This window comes from Dama dama, chromosome 9 (genome assembly GCF_033118175.1).
Source record: "Dama dama isolate Ldn47 chromosome 9, ASM3311817v1, whole genome shotgun sequence".
NCBI classification, from domain to species: domain Eukaryota; kingdom Metazoa; phylum Chordata; class Mammalia; order Artiodactyla; family Cervidae; genus Dama; species Dama dama.
The window spans coordinates 78,312,379-78,332,296 of NC_083689.1; the positions used below are offsets into that span (position 1 = coordinate 78,312,379).

Sequence of the window (19,918 nt, forward strand, 5' to 3'; positions counted from 1 at the left end):
CCTCAGGATCATCCCAGTGCACCAGCCCTGACCACCCTGTCTCATGCATCGAACCTGGACTGGCGATCTGTTTCACATATGATAATACATGTTTCGATGCTATTCTCTCAAATCGTCCCTCCCTTGCCTTCTCCCATGGAGTCCAAAAGACTGTTCTATACATCTGTGTCTCTTTTGCTGTCTCGCATATAGGGTCATTGTTACCATCTTTCTAAATTCCATATATATGTGTTAGTATACTGTATTGGTGGTTTTTGTTCTGACTTATTTCACGCTGTATAAAAGGCTCCAGTTTCATCGACCTCATTAGAACTGATTCCAATGCATTCTTTTTAATGGCTGAGTAATATTCCATTGTGTATATTTGCCACAGCTTTCTTATCCATTCGTCTGCTGATGGGCATCTAGGTTGCTTCCATGTCCTGGCTATTATAAACAGTGCTGCGATGAACATTGGGGTGCATGTGTCTCTTTCAGATCTGGTTTCCTCGGTGTGTATGCCCAGGAGTGGGATTGCTGGGTCTTATAGGAGTTCTATTTCCAGTTGAAGAAACTATTTTAGGCAGACATTCCTAAAGCATAATTATTCTTAACAGAGTTTATCTAAAGGCTCATATATCATTTACATTTTTTAGAAGTTTCTTCACTGAAGGTTATTTCCTTGTTGACAAACTTGTAACAGATATAATAATATTTAACTTATATTAAACCTAGGTACAATGAAATTATTCTACTTAATGTTAATTACTCTTAGATATGTCTACATTAGTTAAATCAATAAACAAACCTTAATATCAGGTATTTAATACTAAATATTTCCCAGTTCACGTGAACCTGAAATTCATTTAGGTTAATTTTTCTTATATTTATAATTATTTGATTTGTAAGTGCTTACTTTTTTTTTCTTTAAAGGCCAATTAGATTAGAGCTCATTTACAAACTGATCTCAGCAATCAGCAGTATTATCCAAAAAACAAAGACACAATGAGACATAGATATATCCAAATAGACACAAGAGACCCTACAGCTTTGTTTTCCAAACTTAGTTATGAATCAGATATCACAATACAAAACACACTAATCGTAAAACATGATTTGAACAAGATTTTAAAAGACTTTGTTCCTCCCCCCACTTTTTTTTTCTTTTTGGTTTCAGGAATTAGGGATTGTACAAATAAGTGATCCAGAGAGCTGGTCTAAAAGTATAGGAGGAATTATTTCCTCAGAGCAAGAATTCTTAAAGAGATCATTTTTTTTTTTTTTCAAGCTTCCTCTGGAGTCTAAAGAATATTGTGACCACATTGTCAAAAATAGTATTGTGTGTGTGTGTGTGTGTGTGACCACAGTTTTATAGTCAAATTTAGACCAGAGAGTGCTCAGCTTGGCCCTGACAACAAGGGCAGATTGGTCCCAGCAGGGATTGTCCTGGATATAAGGGAACTTCAGTCTATTTCGCTCTCCTATGTCAATAAAGATCTATTATTTTTAAGCTATTTTTCTTGTCATAGCTATAGACTAACCAGTCAAAAAAAAATTTTTTTTTCCAATGGGTTCCCAGGTGGAGTGTGGAACCTCAGAGTGAGAAATTTCCATATTAGCTTGAGCAGTTTGTACCAGATGTCTGTGTGCTCAAAGCAAACCAATAAACCAAACCAAACCAGAACTTCACCAGCCAGGAGTCACACTCCAAATGAAACAAAAGGCAAAGAGATGCCCAGAAATAAAAAAAAAACTGAGTGGCAGGAGTACCCCCAAAAGATGGTAAATTGATGCCCAGACATCAAATGCCAAATGGCATAAGTGCCAAACATGACTTCCCAGTTCCACTAGACCTGTAACCTGGCAAAGTCAGTGCTAGCAGCCTGTTTTAGTTCTGATATAGTTTCAAGCAATTTCTTGTTGGTTTCCTGAGAAGACGTTACACTATCATTTCCTCTTCTGGAAGCTTCTAGATACCAGTCAAAGTAAGCAAGGCCAGTCTTTTCTAGTTGTGCATGCAAAAATATAAATTTTGGAATATGATAAGAACCCCAATTTTGCCATTTTAGTTTGAGATCTCTTTTGGTATAATTTTTTCTATTAACTAGGTACTTGCAAGTATGAGCGCTGTACGTATTGTACATGAATCTGGTTGCAGTGTTAGTCAGAGGCTGGCTTTCTAACACTCCGTTGTTTCTGTTTTTGAGAGATTCTGTTTCCCATTTTAAGCTGACATTTTCAGGGATAAAAATCACTAGTGAACTTGCATAATGGGTCCATGTGCTGCTTGTGAGCTTAACTCCTCCAAGGGTCACTCCAGTGTCCTTTCAGATCATCTTACATGTCTTGGAGTCCGCCTCCAGCAATCTAAGACCACTGTGGCTGATCAGGTCACTGAATGGCCAGTTCTTATGTGCGGCCCCCGGAGGAACAAGTGTTTTAATTAATGAGTGGTTTTCCCAATGGGACCACTGCACAGTATGAGGACTAGGTCTCCATCACTCCTGTAAATTTCTCAATCACTTGAGAAAAGTGAAACTGGCCAGGAGGAATCTTGTCCCTTTTCTTCGGAGCAAAGCTCTCATTTATTTTCCTCACTTTTATCCCAACAAATTCTATAATCGCAGTCAAATTGAGGAAAAGTGTCAGGTCAGCCTCTTACTTTACCACTCAGCCAAGATCATTCAGTCCCCTACAACGAAGCAACCTCAGGATCTTTCAGCCGAGCCCTGGGTATTCCTTGAATTTTTCCCCACTTGAACCCTGCTACCCACTACCTTTCCACTGGATGGGTAGTTCCCCTGGCATCTTTCAGCCAGCCCCGCAGCCAGTATCTTTTGCCTGGGTGGGAATTTCTGGATATCTTTCAACCGAGACTCAGTAAGTGTCTAGACCATGAGTGGATATGCCTCAGATGTTTCACCCGCCGACCCCTCAGTATCTTCCTACTGGGAGGGAGCAGGTAACCTCCTATCCCATCAAATAAAACTGAGAATCTTCACCAATATGGGAGATTCCAGAAACAGGAGAGACTTACTCAAATTTGTCTGCACTCCCTGAGGAGGCAGATGGGCACAAGGGGCCACTGCTGGTACCAAAGCTCCAGTTCCTCAGGGAATCCAGTCAAAGAAAAGAACTCTATGGAGGAGAAGGAGATGACAGAGGGTAAGATGGTTGGATGGCATCAACAAATTTTGAACACACTCAGGGAGTTGGTGATGGACAAAGAGATCACCTAGAGCCAGACATCCTGCAGTGTGAAGTCAAGTGGGCATTAAGAAGTCAAGTGGAGGTGATGTAATTCCAGTTGAGCTATTTCAAATACTAAAAGATTATGCTATAAAAGTGCTGCACTCAATATGTCAGCAAATTTGGAAAACTCAGCAGTGACCATAGGAATGGAAAAGGTCAGTTTTCATTCCAATCCCAAAGAAAGGCAATGCCAAAGAATGCTCAAACTACCACACATTTGCACTCATCCCACACGCTAGTAAAGTAATGCACAATATTCTCCAACCCAGCCTTCAGCAATACGTGAACCACGAACTTCGAGATGTTCAAGCTGGTTTTAGAAAAGGCAGAGGAACCAGAGATCAAATTGCCAACATCCACTGGATCATCAAAAAAGCAAGAGAGTTCCAGAAAAACATCTATTCCTGCTTTATTGACTATGCCAAAGCCTTTGACTGTGTAGACCAGAATAAACTGTGGACATTTCTTCAAGAGATGGGCATACCAGACCACCTGACCTGCCTCTTGAGAAATCTATGCAGGTCAGGAAGCAACAGTTAGAACTGGACATGGAACAACAGACTGGTTTCAAATAGGAAAAGGAGTACGTCAAGGCTGTATATCGTCACCCTGCTTATTTAACTTATATGCAGACTACATCATGAGAAACGCTGGGCTGGAAGAAGCACAAGCTGAAATCAAGACTGCTGGGAGACATATCAATAACCTCAGATATGAAGATGACATCACCCTTATGGCAGAAAGTAAAGAGGAACTAAAGAGTCTCTTGATGAAAGTGAAAGAGGAGAGTGAAAAAGTTGGCATAAAACATTCAGAAAATTAAGATCATGGCATCTGGTTCCATCATTTCATGGGAAATAGATGGGGAAACAGTGGAAACAGTATCAGGCTTTATTTTGGGGGGCTCCAAAATCACTGCAGATGGTGATTGATGCCATGAAATTAAAAGATGCTTACTTCTTGAAAGGAAAGTTATGACCACCCTAGATAGCATCTTCAAAAGCAGAGACATTACTTTGCCATCAAAGGTCCATCTAGTCAAGGCTATGGTTTTTCCAGTGGTCATGTATGGATGTGAGAGTTGGACTATAAAGAAAGCTGAGCACCAAAGAAATGAAGCTTTTTAACTGTGGTGTTGGAGAAGACTCTTGAGAGTCCCTTGGACTGCAAGGAGATCCAACCAGTCCATCCTAAAGGACATCAGTCCTGGGTGTTCATTGGCAGGACTGATGCTGAAGCTGAAACTCCAATACTTTGGCCACCTCATGTGAAGAGTTGACTCACTGGAAAAGACCCTGATGCTGGGAGGGATTGGGGGCAGCAGGAGAAGAGGACGATGGAGGATGAGATGGCTGGATGGCGTCACCGACAGAATGGACATAGGTTTGGGTGGACTCCTGGAGTTGGTGATGGACAGGGAGGCCTGGCGTGCTGTGATTCATGGGGTTGCAAAGAGTCAGACACGACTGAGCGACTGAACTGAACTGAGCTGAGCAATTTAATCCCAGCTTGTACATCTGAAAGTTCTTCGTTCATGTACTGCTGAAATCCTAGCTTGAAGGTTTTGATAATTTTCTTGCTTGCATATGAAATGTCCCCAATTGTACAGTAGTCTGAACATGTTTTGTCGTTACCCTTCCTTGGGATTGGAATGACGACTGACCTTTTCCAGTCCTGTGGCCACTACTGAGTTTTCCAAATTCGCTGGCATGTTGAGTGCAGCACTTTACCAGCATCATCTTTTAGGATATAAAATAGCTCAGCTGAAACTCCATCACCTCTACTGGCTTTGTTCAGAGTAATGTTTCTTATGTCCCACTTAAGTCTTCATTCCAGGATGTCTGGCTCTAGGTGAGTGACCACACCATTGTGGTTTTCTGGATCATTAAAACCTTTTTTTGTATAGTTCTTCTGTGTATTTTTGCCACCTCTTCTTAATCTCTTAGGCTTCTGTTAAGTCCTTGCCAGTTCTGTCCTTTATTGTGCCCATCTTTGCATGAAATATTCCCGTGGTATTTCCAATTTTCTTGAGAGATCTCTAGTCTTTCCCATTTTATTATTTTCCTCTATTTCTCTGCATTGTTAATTTAAGAAGGTGTTTTTATCTCTCCTTGCTGTTCTCTGTATTTCTGCATTCATCTGAGTCTATCTTTCCCTTCCTCATTTGTCTTTTGCTTCTCTTCTTTTCTCAGCTATTTGTAAGGCCTCGTCAGACAACCTCTTTCCCTTTTTGCATTTCTTTTTCCTGGGAGTGGTTTTAATAACTGCCTCCTATACAATATTACAAATCTCCATCCATAGTTCTTCAGGTACATTGTCTACCAGATCTAATCCCTTGTATATATTTGTAACCTTCACTGTATAATTATAAGGGATTTGACTTAGGTCATACCTGAATGATCTAATGGTTTTCCCTACTTACTTTAATTTCAGTTCTGTTCAGTTCAGTTGCTCAGTCATGTCCGACTCTTTGTAACCCCATGAATCACAGCATGCCAGGCCTCCCTGTCCATCACCACTCCTGGAGTCCACCCAAACCTATATCCATTGGGTGTGTGATGCCATCCAACCATCTCATCCTCTGTTGTCCCCTTCTCCTCCTGCCCTCAATCTTTCCCAGCATCAGGGTCTTTTCAAATGAGTCAGCTCTTTGCATCAGGTGGCCAAAGTATTGGAGTTTCAGCTTCAGCATCGGTCCTGCCAATGAACACCCAGGACTGATGTCCTTTAGGATGGACTGGTTGGATCTCCTTGCAGTCCAAGGGACTCTCAAGAGTCTTCTCCAACACCACAGTTCAAAAGCATCAATTCTTTGGTGCTCAGCTTTCTTTATAGTCCAACTCTCACATCCATACATGACCACTGGAAAAACCATAGCCTTGACTATATGGACCTTTGTTGGGAAAGTAATGTCTCTGCTTTTTAATATGCTATCTAGGGTGGTCATAACTTTCCTTCCAAGGAGTAAGCGTCTTTCAATTTCATGGCTGTAATCACCATCTGCAGTGATTTTGGAGACTCCCAAATAAAGTCAGCCATTGTTTCCACTGTTTCCCCATCTATTTCCCATGAGGTGATGGGACCAGATGCCATGATCTTAGTTTTCTGAATATTGAGCTTTAAACCAACTTTTTCACTCTCCTCTTCAAGAGGGTCTTTAGTTCTTTTTCACTTTCTGCCATAAGGGTGATGTCATCTGCATATCTGAGGTTATTGATTTTTCTCCTGGTAATCTTGATTCCAGCTTGTGCTCCCTCCAACCCAGTGTTTCTCATGATGTACTCTGCATATAAGTTAAATAAGCAGGGTGACAATATACAGCCATGACGTACCCCTTTCCCTATTTGGAACCAGTCTGTTGGTCCATGTCCAGTTCTAACTGTTGCTTCCTGACCTGCATACGGGCTTCTCAAGAGGCAGGTCAGGTGGTCTGCTATACCCATCTCTTTCAGAATTGTCCACAGTTTATTCTGATCTACACAGTCAAAGTGTAGTATAAGTAGTCAAAGTATTGGCATAATCAATAAAGCAGAAATAGATGTTTTTCTGGTAATCTCTTGCTTTTTCTATGATCCATCAGATGTTGGCAATTTGATCTCTGGTTCCCCTGCCGTTTCTAAAACCAGCTTGAACATCTGGAAGTTCATGGTTCATGTATTGCTGAAGCCTGGCTTGGAGAATTTTAAGCATTACTTTGCTAGTGTGTGAAATGAGTCCAGTTGTGTGGTAGTTTGAGCCTTCTTTGGCATTGCCTTTCTTTGGGATTGGAATGAAAACTGACCTTTTCCAGTCCTATGGCCACTGTTGAGGTTTCCAAATTTGCTGGCATATTGAGTGTAACACTTTTCACAGCATCATCTTTCAGGATTTGAAACAGTTCAACTGGAATTCTATCAATTCCACTAGCTTTTTTCATAGTGATGCTTCAATTTAAGGCTGAAGTTTTCTTTTTTTTTCTTTTTTTTTTTTTAAATTTTTGTTATTATTATTATTATTATTTTTTTCCAGTGGGTTTTGTCATACATTGATATGAATCAGCCATGGATTTACATGTATTCCCAATCCCGATCCCCCCTCCCACCTCCCTCTCCACCCGATTCCTCTGGGTCTTCCCAGTGCACCAGGCCCGAGCACTTGTCTCGTGCATCCCACCTGGGCTGGTGATCTGTTTCACCATAGATAGTATACATGCTGTTCTTTTGAAATATCCCACCCTCACATTCTCCCACAAAGTTCAAAAGTCTGTTCTGTGTTTCTGTGTCTCTTTTTCTGTTCTGCATATAGGGTTATCGTTATCACCTTTCTAAATTCCATATACATGTGTCAGTATGCTGTAATGTTCTTTATCTTTCTGGCTTACTTCACTCTGTATAATGGGCTCCAGCTTCATCCATCTCATTAGGACTGGTTCAAATGAATTCTTTTTAATGGCTGAGTAATATTCCATGGTGTATATGTACCACAGCTTCCTTATCCATTCATCTGCTGATGGGCATCTAGGTTGCTTCCATGTCCTGGCTATTATAAACAGTGCTGCGATGAACATTGGGGTGCACGTGTCTCTTTCAGATCTGGTTTCCTCAGTGTGTATGCCCAGAAGTGGGATTGCTGGGTCATATGGCAGTTCTATTTCCAGTTTTTTAAGAAATCTCCACACTGTTTTCCATAGCGGCTGTACTAGTTTGCATTCCCACCAACAGTGTAAGAGGGTTCCCTTTTCTCCACACCCTCTCCAGCATTTATTGCTTGTAGACTTTTGGATAGCAGCCATCCTGACTGGCGTGTAATGGTACCTCATTGTGGTTTTGATTTGCATTTCTCTAATAATGAGTGATGTTGAGCATCTTTTCATGTGTTTGTTAGCCATCTGTATGTCTTCTTTGGAGAAGTGTCTGTTTAGTTCTTTGGCCCATTTTTTGATTGGGTCATTTATTTTTCTGGAATTGAGCTGCAGGAGTTGCTTGTAAGTAGCTCATTACCTGAACTCCAGTCAGCTTCCAGATTGTTTTTCCTGACTCTATCAAGCTTCTTCATCTTTGGCTGCAAAGAATATTTTCAATCTGATTTCAATATTGACTTTCTGGTGCTGTCCATGTGTAGAGTCGTCTCTTGGGTTGTTGGAAAAGGATGTTTGCTATAACCAGTGTGTTCTCTTGGGAAAATCTATTCTCCTTAGCTCTGCTTCATTTTGCACTACTAGGCCAAACTTTCCTGTTACTCTGGGTATCTCTTGACTTCTTACTTTTGCATTCCAATCTCCTATAATGAAAACATATATTTTCCTGTTGTTAATTCTAGGAGATCTTGTAGGTCTTTGTAGAACCATTCAACTTCACCTGTTTTGGCATTAGTGGTTGAGGCATAGAGTTGTGTTACTGTGATGTTGAATCATTTTCCTTGGAAATGAATGGAGATCATTCTGTCATCTTTGAGACTGACCCGAAGCACTGCATTTTGGACTCTTGTTGACAGTGAGGGCTACTCCATTTCTTCCAAGGGATTCTTGCCAACAGTAGTAGTTATAATTGTCATGTTATTTAAATTTGCCCATTTTCATCCATTTTAGTTCACTGAGTCCTTAAATGTTGATGTTCACTCTTTTCATCTCCTGCAGAATAATATACACATGCATAATGTGCAATTACATATTATATACATAATTACATATATACTATGTAATTCTATAAATATTGACTGAGTTTATTAAAGTCTAAATGTGTAGAACAACATTTAACACATAAGTAGAACTTAATATTATTTCTAATAAATTTAGTAATGAGGGATAATTTAGTCTATTAACAGCATGGATACTAGAGCCAGCATAATCTTTCAACCATTGCCTTATATTTATCATCACCTAATTTTTTGTATTTTGAAATACAAGTTGATCTAAATTCTGAGAAAATTGAAACATTATAATTCATACATTAAATTAAGTACAAACCACATTTGAAGATTTGGGAGGAAGCTTTACTATGAAATTTAATAAAACATAATTAGATTCAATAAATATTGCTTTTTAAATTAATTGGGATCCTGATATGACCAGTTTAGTATCATAGAATATTTAAGAGGCTGCTATTTTATGTGAAATTCTAGAGTTTGCAATGTCCAAGTTTTTAATCTTAGCAAGTGAAAGAAGGGAATGTTATATCTATGTGCAACATACAGTTTTTGTGAAGTCGGATAAATAATTCTTACAAATCCTGCCTGAAAATTCCAAACAAATTGGAGTTTATAATATATACATGTAATAGCTAAAATAAATATGGAAACAATTTTACTTACATAACATTTGCTAAAACTATTGTACACAGAAATTTTTAAAGACTTACGAAGAAAAAAATGGAAAAAAAACTTCTATATATTTCAGTTGAGTTAGAAAAATCTCAAATTAAATTTTTAAAACTGTTCAAGGAAAAACAATTAAATAGATGGATGCAGTAAAGCATGACTATTAAATTTTCTATGTCCATAGGGGTGTTAGGCATGACATATTATGATAAAGATTGGATTAGAAGTCAAAGAAATTTTTATTTTAAAAATGAGAAAGATAGCTTACATTATATAATTGCCTGTTCCAGTTTTTGGACTCCTGCCTTCTTCCTGCCATGCTCTAGTAAACTGTATTTTAGAAAAGGGCATAGTATTATAGCATTTCACAATATAACAAGATTGCATATTTGTAGAATGCTAACCATGGCATATTTCTCAACTGCTGCCTGTAATGAGTTACATTCTTCTTTGAAATCTTTTAGTATGTGTTTTCCTATTAGTGAAACTACAAACTAAAATCTCATGGATAAATATATATGATTGACATTTGCTATGTGCATGTAGATGATGCAATGTTAGAACCAGGACACAGGACTAACAATTCAAAAATGTATTATAAGGCACTTGGATAATATTTGAGAAATTTAGTATTAAATTATAGTTAGAACAATCTTAGTTTGATAATGCCTACTTATTTCTTTTCAATGTAAATCTGATATATCAAGATCAAAATTTGATCAACTATGACAAACTTAGTAAGTAGAGTGAATTTGAGAAAATTATCCTGGGATTTAACCATATTTAATTAAATTGAAAATGTACTAATGATGTTGAGAATGTTGATTTACTGCCTTATTCATTTGGTAAACATGTCAGAAATCAGGCTGAGTATGAGAGAAGATTATGAAAGTACTAGTAACTTCTTTCTGTACTTGAGAAGATTATCAATTGATCATAACTGAGTGACTTCTCATTTTATGAAACTAAAAGGCATACATTTTTAAAACTAATTTAAAGTGATTACCAAAACTTCAAATAACATGAAGTACTCTTTTTGGGGGGATAGCTGACTCATTTAGCTGTAAATATTCTATATATGTGTTAACTAATTTTATGTGTCAACTTTGTTAGCCCTTGGTACTCAGATATTTGTTCAAATATTATTCTAGATGTTTCTCTGAAGGCATTTTCTGTAGATTAAATTAACATTTAAGTCAGACTTCAAGTAAAGCAGACTACCTCTCATATTGTGGGTAAACTTTATCCATTTAGTTGAAGGCCTTAACAGAAAAAGACTGAGATTTCTGAAAGTAAAGGGAATTCTGATAGCCGATTACCTTTGGACTTGAACTACAGCGTCACCTCTTCCTTGGGTCTCCAGCCTGGCAGCCTACTCTGCAAATTTGTAGACTTGCCAAGCCTCCATCATCTCCTGTGCCAATTTCTAAAAATTTCTCTCTCTCTCCTCCTTCCTTTCCTCCCCCTCTCTCTCTGTCCTTCTACATCCTATTAATTTTGTTTCTTTAGAGAACTCTGAACTCTTACTAATACATGATGCTGTTGAGATACCATAGTTATATTCTGAAAACTTTTTCACTTTTTCATTGAAGGCACCATGATAAGTTAGAGACAGGTGGATGTTATTTTTAGTTTGATTAGTTTCATTTCTGAGAAAAGAATGGGCTAGGAGTTACATATAAGTGATTTTTAAAATTTTTTGAAAGTTTCACTGTGGAATTATGTTTCTCTTTTAAATGGATAAAAAGTGGAATTTGATAAAGGTGTGCCACATGAGGCCAGGTAGGAGTTATCTAAGATAAGGGTATGCTTTTGATGGGTTCAAATACTTAGTCTTATTTCTAAATTACCACAGTGCTAAAAGTAAAGTCTTAATCTAAATAGGACTTTATGTATTGAATAAATAATATTTTATAAGTGGAAATGCGAGTTCTATTTCCTTTTACTCTTTTAAGCTTAGTTTTGGGAGAAAAACATGATAAAACATATTTATTCTTAAGTTCTGTCCACTTTAAAAATATTTTTGCTAATTTGTTCTGCTTAAAAAGAAATGACAAACACTGATTTTCAGCAACGAGTTCCTCCAAGTCAGGCAGATCAAAGTTTTACTGTGTTTGAGGTGCTTCATTGAACAGAAAGCCCCAGGAACCATATGTTCTACCTGTTTCTACTTGCCTCTTCCCCAAAACTTCACCTGAATTAGAGATGAATAACAACTGCTTTTGATCACACATCAGGAAAGGACATCCTAAGTATATTAATAATTTCTGTTTGAAACAAAATCTTGTCATTTGCATATGTAACCCATGGTGACTATTGAATATTCTCTTTAATTAATTTGGGTGTCCTTGATCTACTTGATGAAGTGCCCTGTATATTCCCATTTGCTGCTACAAGAATGACAAAACAAATGCAAAACTTGAAAATCTTCCCAAAAGATAAATATTCTTTTGAATCAACACAGATATGTTTAGACCCTAATATGTAATTAGCAGAAAATGCTGAGTTAAATCTTCAAATATTCCTATTACTTTAACTTTTTGCACTCAAGAGTATTCTGTGTACAATATAAAACTTTCAGAGAATCAATGAAACAGTATTTATTTACTGCCTGTCTATTGTTTATCTAGAAGATATAAAAGTAATACTTTAGCTCATTTATCTCCTAAAATAGTTTTCATAGCTTGTTATGTTTCCAAACACTCATTCAAATCAAAATCCTCAATTGTCCCATTTTCCTTTAACAAAACAAATTATCAAGTGCTATTATTGCAAAACTGTTGTATCATTTTGGAGAAATTGTCACAGTTTTACATGACTGACTTGAAAAGTATTTGACTAGTACTATAAAAAATAGTTATTCCTCTTGCATTAGGTTTACCTATATAGTTGTTTCTGTATGGAATTAAGTTTTATGTATTAAGCCTTTCAAACCTAAAAGTCTAGTTCCGGGGTGGAAAAATCTTCATCGTGTACAAATGAATTAAAGGTGAAAGTTTTGTGAGGTAAATGGTGCAATGGGCAACAGACTTAGGAAAAGCCAAAACTTGCTTTTGTTTAAAATTCTTGAAGATGCAAAAGGATCACAATGGGTGTTGGAAAGAGTAGCACATTGGTTAATATATGCCCACTAAAAACATGATCCAACCTACTAGTTATTGTGGTCCAATCAGTGCCTCAAAACGGACAGATAAACTTAGCAATTTCTGGATAGAGAACAAGAAGTAAATAGAGGGCTCAATACACTTGGCTGCTTAAATTTAAATTAAATAACTTAAAAAAAAATCAAAAGTTCTGTTTCTCAGTCACATATCAAGTGCTTAACAACCACAAGTGGATAGTGGCTATTATTTTGAGCAGTGCGGAATAGAACATTATTCTGAACCCATGTTTTTTTTGATAAAATAATAGTAGTAGTTCAGATTTGTGTGATACTTTGACATTTAAAACTACTTTCTCATATATTTCCTATTTATTACAAAGCTGATGAGAAGCAAGTAAAGAAGTTCTATTTTGTTTTCTTAAACCTGAGGTTCAAAGAAATTACCTCTATATGGCTAGTAGAAGGCAGGATTGTGAATGTAGCTTAAATATTCTGATTCTTAGAGGCAAACATAAAAAAAAATATTCCCAACTTTTTGGGCAGACATCAGTAAAATATCATGTATATATATATTTCAAGATGGTTATTCTAAAATTCACACTTTTGTATGTATAGATCTTTATATCTAATCATTATTAATTCTTTATTATTATTATTTTTATTATTCAGCAATACCTAGAAGATACTAATTCTCTTCTAGATCTCATGCCCAACATGAAGTAGTCGTACCTTGACCAAGGAAGGAAGTGAAAAGCAAAAATTTTATCATAGATTTTAGCATAATAATTGTTCATTGTTTGTGCCACAATTATAGTACATGGATTAATAATTATAATTTCTGAACCTAATAATTTATGCATTACTATTTTGTCCCTGTCATGTCTTTAATTTTTGCAATTAATTGTTTTAATAACAGAAAGGTTAATTGTGCTATTCATCAGAATTGCTTGCTGTGAAATGGTAGACAAATAAGAACTTTACAGATAAAGGGCATACTTACTAATCAAGCCTGTCATTTCTTTAGAAAGTAAACCTGCTGTGACAGCCTGATAGATTTATTTACTTTGCAAAATCTTGGGGTTCAGAAAAGTGCCTGCTAAAACAAATGGAATTGCAACAAATTGTTAATTTTATGTTCATACTCAACCATTGCAGAGATGCATATACTTTTCTATATCTAGGTATATGTATACACACATTTGTGTACTCTAGGCACGCATACACATTGTATAATCACTTTCATTAAACTATATCTTAGAAAACCAAGATTTTGTTCTAAAAGCATAATCTGATACCACGCATCTTAAAATTTTAGTACATGATATAAAAAGCGTTATTATAACATATTCTTATCATTTAGGTTCAGTCGCTCAGTTGTGTCCGACTCTTTGCTACCCCACGAACTGCAGCACGCCAGGCTTTCCTGTCCATCACTAATGCCCAGAGCTTATTCAAACTCATATCCATCGAGTCAGTGATGCAATCCAACCATCTCATCCTCTGTCATCCCCTTCTCTTCCCGCCTTCAGTCTTTACCAGCATCAGGGGCTTTTCCAATGAGTCAGCTCTCTGCATGAGGTGGCCAAAGGATTGGAATTTCAGCTTCAACATCAGTCCTTCCAATGAACACCCAGGACTGATCCCCTTTAGGATGGACTGGTTGGATCCCCTTGCAGTCCAAGGGACTCTCAAGAGTCTTCTCCAACACCACAATTCAAAAGCATCAATTCTTTGGTGCTCAGCTTTCTTTATAGCCCAACTCTCACATCCACACACGACTACTGGAAAAACCAGAGCTTTGATTAGATGGACCTTTGTTGGGAAAGTAATGTCTTGGCTAGATTGAGGTGCTGCAGGGTGAAGAAGGAAACGGCACAGATCACTTCCTGCTGTTTCAGGTGTGAAGCCAAATGATTGTTTTTTTACAAGTCCATATCAGTGAGGTTTGTATTATCTTGTTCTCTCTTTTTATTTTCACCAAATTTCTGTCCAAATTTTAGTAGAATTCCAGGCTCTTGCTTTCAGTTAATTCCTTGGTTAAGTAACCATAGACAGAATTTTGTTTTGATATAGGTCTAAGCCTGGGAACTCTTGTCATTTACTTCTTATTTTAAAAGCTTCAATTCTAATTACTATGATCAGTCTTTTTCTTTCTGTTCCCTAAAATTTACCACTAAATCCAAAACTTTACAGCTAAGCTTCTTTCTTAAACTACTGACTGAAAAAAAATGGCTTGAGTGAGAAGACAAGTCTTTTCCTGTCCTTTCTAGGAGAATATAGACTTTATCTGGAGAAGAAAATGGAGAAGGAAATGGCAACCCACTCCAGTGTTCTTGCCTGGTGAAAGCCACGGACAGAGGGACTTGGTGGGCTACAGTCTATGGGGTTGCAAAGAGTTGGACACGACTGAATGACTAACACACATACACACACACAAAGTTGCGAGCTTAAAGCCATCATATACAACCATTTGAATTTAGAGTGCAGAAGCAGTTGATTTTTTGGCCCTGGAAGGTTCCTATTTGTGATATTTAGTCACACAGATTGCAGGGTAAGGGCACATAGCAGAATGGTTAGCTCCACTCTGAGTTTATCTCTATTTTACAGAAATTTCAGGTGTAAAATGTCTCTCTGTGGCTCAGATGGTAAAGAATATGCCTGCAATGTGGAAGACCTGTGTTTGATCACTGGGTAGGGAAGATCCCCTGGAGAAGGGAATGACAGGCCACTCCAGTATTCTTGCCTAGAGAATCTTATGGGTAGAGAAGCCTGGCAGGCTGTACAGTCCATGGGATCACAAAGAGTTGGACATGACTGAGCAACTAACACTTTCATTTTCAAAGGTGGAAAAAAGAGGACCAGTAAATGCCAACACTGACCCTGCCATTTACCTCTGTGTTCCAGCTGGTTTCATTTCTAATCATTTGTGAACTAACCACATCTTACAAAAACGGTCTTTACCTTTCTTCAGGGATAACATTTTATAATGCCATTTTGAGTAAAGATTCTTTCCCTTTAAACGTGGGTTTTGCCCTTTCCTTTGGAAGCATTGATCACACAGTGGGACTAGTATTAGGTAATAGAGAAGCACCTGTTTTACTCACGCCACAGGAAAAGTTAGCTGTATTATAAAAGCAACTACACTAGTCAACTAAGTTCTGAAATGTGCTGTTGTCAGTTCTTAATAGAAAAGTTTGATTGGTAAAGGGAAGAAGAGGAAATATCCACCAGTTCAACCCAATCATAGACAGGCTATCCCAACAACTACCACAGACATCTGTCATCCTTTCAATAAATATTTTTCAAACCCTATGATATGTCAGGAAATTTAATCCATTTGGGAAAACAAGGCTGAAATAAGATTAGTACAGTCCTTCCCCTCAGACACTTTAAAACCAAGTCTAGCATGGTAGACAGACAAAATTTAATTTGAAAAATAAATCCATGATGTTATAAAAAATTTGGAAGAAATAAGTAGGGTGCTACTATATTGATGACAAACATTGATTAGATTTTGTTTTACTCCAGGCAGTATTTTATTTTATTAGTTTATTTAACCTAACCATCTATGAGGTATTATTATCACCTCCATTTTATAAATTATGAAACTGAGGCACAGAGAGTCTAAATATGTTGTTCACAACCATAGTTTTCAGTGGCAGAATGGCACTAATCCTATTATTTTAAATAGAGTCCATGCTCTTAATCATGATACTATACTCACTTTCATAAGAATAAACTGGGGAAGACTTGTTTTCAAGGGAGATAGAAAAAGTATGGATGACAACCAAGCTAAGGCTGAGGGAGAATCAAATGTGAAAAGAGTTGGAAAAGATTGCTTCAGGCTAGTTTAACTGCATGTAGGAGGAGCTCAGGATGGAAATAGTGAGGGTGTGTTGAGCAAACTGAAATAGGCTTATATTTTTGGAGAATTGTGAACAAAAGAGGCGAGTGATGATGGGTCAAAAACTTTTCAGGCCATGATGAAAATTTAGATTTTATTCCAGGTGCAAGAGAAGCCATTGAAGAGTATTAAAAAAAAATTATTTTTTCATATGTCAAACATTGCTGTATTTTTAAAAGGGTTTTCAAACTTATAGAATACTATAGCAGAATGGTTAAAAATGAGAAAGTTTCTTAAAATATGGCATCTGGTCATTCTGTTCTTCACAGAAAATCAAATCAACATGATTTTGAGTATTTTCAGAAAAAATGCACTTTAGGTTGAAATCATTTCATTCATACACATCCGTCTTTTGTCTTGTGGCTTCGCAGTGGAGTACATAGCCACGAACACTTCTTGTTTCTTCAATCAGATAGAAAGAAATGAACAGATGGGAGATCAAAGGAGCAGCTGAGCAAAGAATCTGGCAAAATATGCAGCACTTCATAGGTAGATGAATAAAGATTTGAGAGAATGGTATAGAAAGAGACTATAAAAATTATTCCTAGTTTCTATGTTATGGATATTGAGATATCTTCTGATCTTTTCTGATGGGGATTGGTGCAAGAGGTATAATTGATTTTTAATAAGTGCCCAGTATAGTACCTTCTTATGGAAAAGTAGAAGGCAGTTGATCTTGAAAAGATGTTAAAAAAAAAAAAAAACTAACTAGACATGCCTTTTATATGAAACTGTTTCCCACTAGAACTAAGCATGAAGCTTTACTGCATGTGTCCCAGATCTCTTCAGTGGTGTCTGACTCCGTGATGCTATGGACTACCAGGCTCCTCTGTCGATGGGATTCTACAGAAAAGAATACGGGAGTCGATTGCCATGCCCTCATCTGAAGCATTACTTTTGGGAGTTTATTTGAAAATATGCTCCTTTACTCAAGTCCACTCACCTTCTTCCATAACCAGCAGGTATTTCTACCAGTGAGTGATTCTATGCAAAGAATTTTTAAATGGAAGACATAGTTCAGAAGTAAAGTATGCTTAAAATATTTAGTCTAGATCTCCCTAAACTCTTTCTATTATGTTGTATCCTTCTTTTCCTTCATTCAGTGTTACTATATATTATTTTATGTAGACATGTCCTAGTGTCCTCCAAAGTTAGAAATTATTTTATTCATCGTTCTTGGTCTTACTACAGCACTGAGTATACACTCAATAAATAGCACATTGTTTAAAAAACAAAACAAACATTTTGACAAAATTTGGTAACTTCCAGCTCTAAATTCCTTCCTCCACAGTCTACATAAATAGGAATATTATGCACACACACACACACACACACACACACACACACATTGTATTTTTTTCAGTGAACATGAAAATAAAATTTAGCTTCTGGAAGAAAAGTCTATTTTGTTACTTTCCATTTCCTATTTACACTCTTTGCTTCAAGACTTGTTAGGGTGAAGAGATTTCTCAGCACTTTTTCTTTGAAACTTTTTAACGTATATTTATTAATTCCTGCAACTGCAGTTTCTATTTATTCATGCCAAAGTTTAAAATATATCTACTCTGAGTGGGGAGCATCCTTAATTTCTAAAGATCTTTTAGAAATCTCTTAAAGGGAACAGTTAATAAAATGTTTAATGGTGAGAAACTAGAAACTTTGTCCCTAGGATCAGCAACAAGGAATAATGTCCTCTCTCACAAATCATTTTCAACAACAACACAATGGAAGGACTAGCCAAGGCAGTAAGACAAGAAAAGGAAACAAAGAGTAGACAGATTGAGAAGAAAGGAAGCTTGTTTTTCTTTGCAGATGACATGATTATCTATGTAGAAAGAATTGATCAAAAAAATACTTCTGGAACTAATAACTAATTATAGCACGGTTGTTGTAAGATAAAAATTGCTATACGAAATCAGTTGCTTCCTGGTAGACCAACAATGCCCAAGTGAAACTTGAAATTAAAAATATATATATATGTTAGAACCTCCACAAATCAAATACTAAAGTACAAAGCTAAAAAATATGTACAAGCTCTGCAAGAGGAAAAATATAAAACTTTAATGAAAGAAATCACAAAAGAACCCTGTGAAAAATATTTTATATTCATTGATGCATGCTAAGTCACTTCAGTCTTGTCCAACTCTTTATAATTCTATGGCCTATAGCCTGCCAGGCTCCTCTGTCCATGCCATTCTCCAGGAAAGAATACTGGAGTGGGTTGCTATGCCCTCCTCCAGGGAATCTTCTTGACCCAGGGTTTGAACCCATGTCTCTTAGGTCTCCTGCATTGGCAGGCAGGTTCTTTACCATTGCCACCACCTGCGAAGTCCATATTGATGGATGCTGCTGCTGCTGCTGCTAAGTCGCTTCAGTCGTGTCCGACTCTGTGCGACCCCATAGACGGCAGCCCACCAGGCTCCCCCGTCCCTGGGATTCTCCAGGCAAGAACACTGGAGTGGGTTGCCATTTCCTTCTCCAGTGCATGAAAGTGAAAATGGAAAGTGAAGTCGCTCAATTGTGTCTGACTCGTAGCAGCCCCATGGACTGCAGCCTACCAGGCTCCTCCATCCATGGGATTTTCCAGGCAAGAGTACTGGAGTGGGGTGCCATTGCCTTCTCCCATATACACATTACTGTATATGAAATAGATAATAAGAACCTTCTGTATAGCACATGAACTCTACTCTATACTGTGTAATGACCTATATGGGAAAAGAATCTAAAAAAGAGTGGATATATGTATATGTATAACTGATTCATTCTGCTATGCAACAGAAACCAACACAACATTGTAAATTAACTACACTCCGATAAAAATTAGTTTAAAAGGAAAAGGCTGTGCATAAGACTTCTCCTGCATCAGCTGTAGTGGAGGACAACGGGCAGGGTATCCTTGTGTCTATCCCGCCCTCACCTCCACGACCTGGCCTCACCCTCCACTGCTGCGATTTCTCCAACTGAGATACTGGATACTCGAAGTCAGCGGGCTGTCTTGATAGATCTACTACAGAGTTCTCAATGATTTGTCAGAATTCACCTCTTAAACTTTTTTGGCACCTGGAAAAAGGAAAGGAGTCTAACTCAAAGTACAGTCTGTTCTCATAAAGTGACCAGTTCCCTAGGTTTGAGACTGAGAAAAGAACCTTGAACAAAATGCAAAAAAAAAGTATCAGTGAGCTAGGATTCATCAAATATATTTTACATATATTTTATTCTGCACGGGAAGTATGGACAATGACACACAGGAAAATAATGGAATGGCACCCTTAAGGTGAAGAGGGAATGATGTACAAAAAGTAAGGGGGGGGGGGCATTTCCTGGTAGCCTAGAGGTTAGGACTCCGTGGAACACTCAAATTGTCAAATGTTAGTTCTTCCCAAAAT

The 19,918-nt window shown here is 37.3% G+C and overlaps 1 long non-coding RNA gene across 1 annotated transcript in view; it reads left to right on the forward strand.

Moving 5' to 3' along the window:
• The window catches only part of LOC133061478 (uncharacterized), a 458,613-nt gene extending 440,843 nt beyond the window's left edge, over positions 1 to 17,770 (forward strand). The window contains exon 3 of the long non-coding RNA XR_009693993.1: positions 17,278 to 17,770. This is a non-coding gene — a long non-coding RNA (uncharacterized LOC133061478). The remainder of the gene's footprint in view (positions 1 to 17,277) is intronic.
• Positions 17,771 to 19,918: the final 2,148 nt, after the last annotated feature.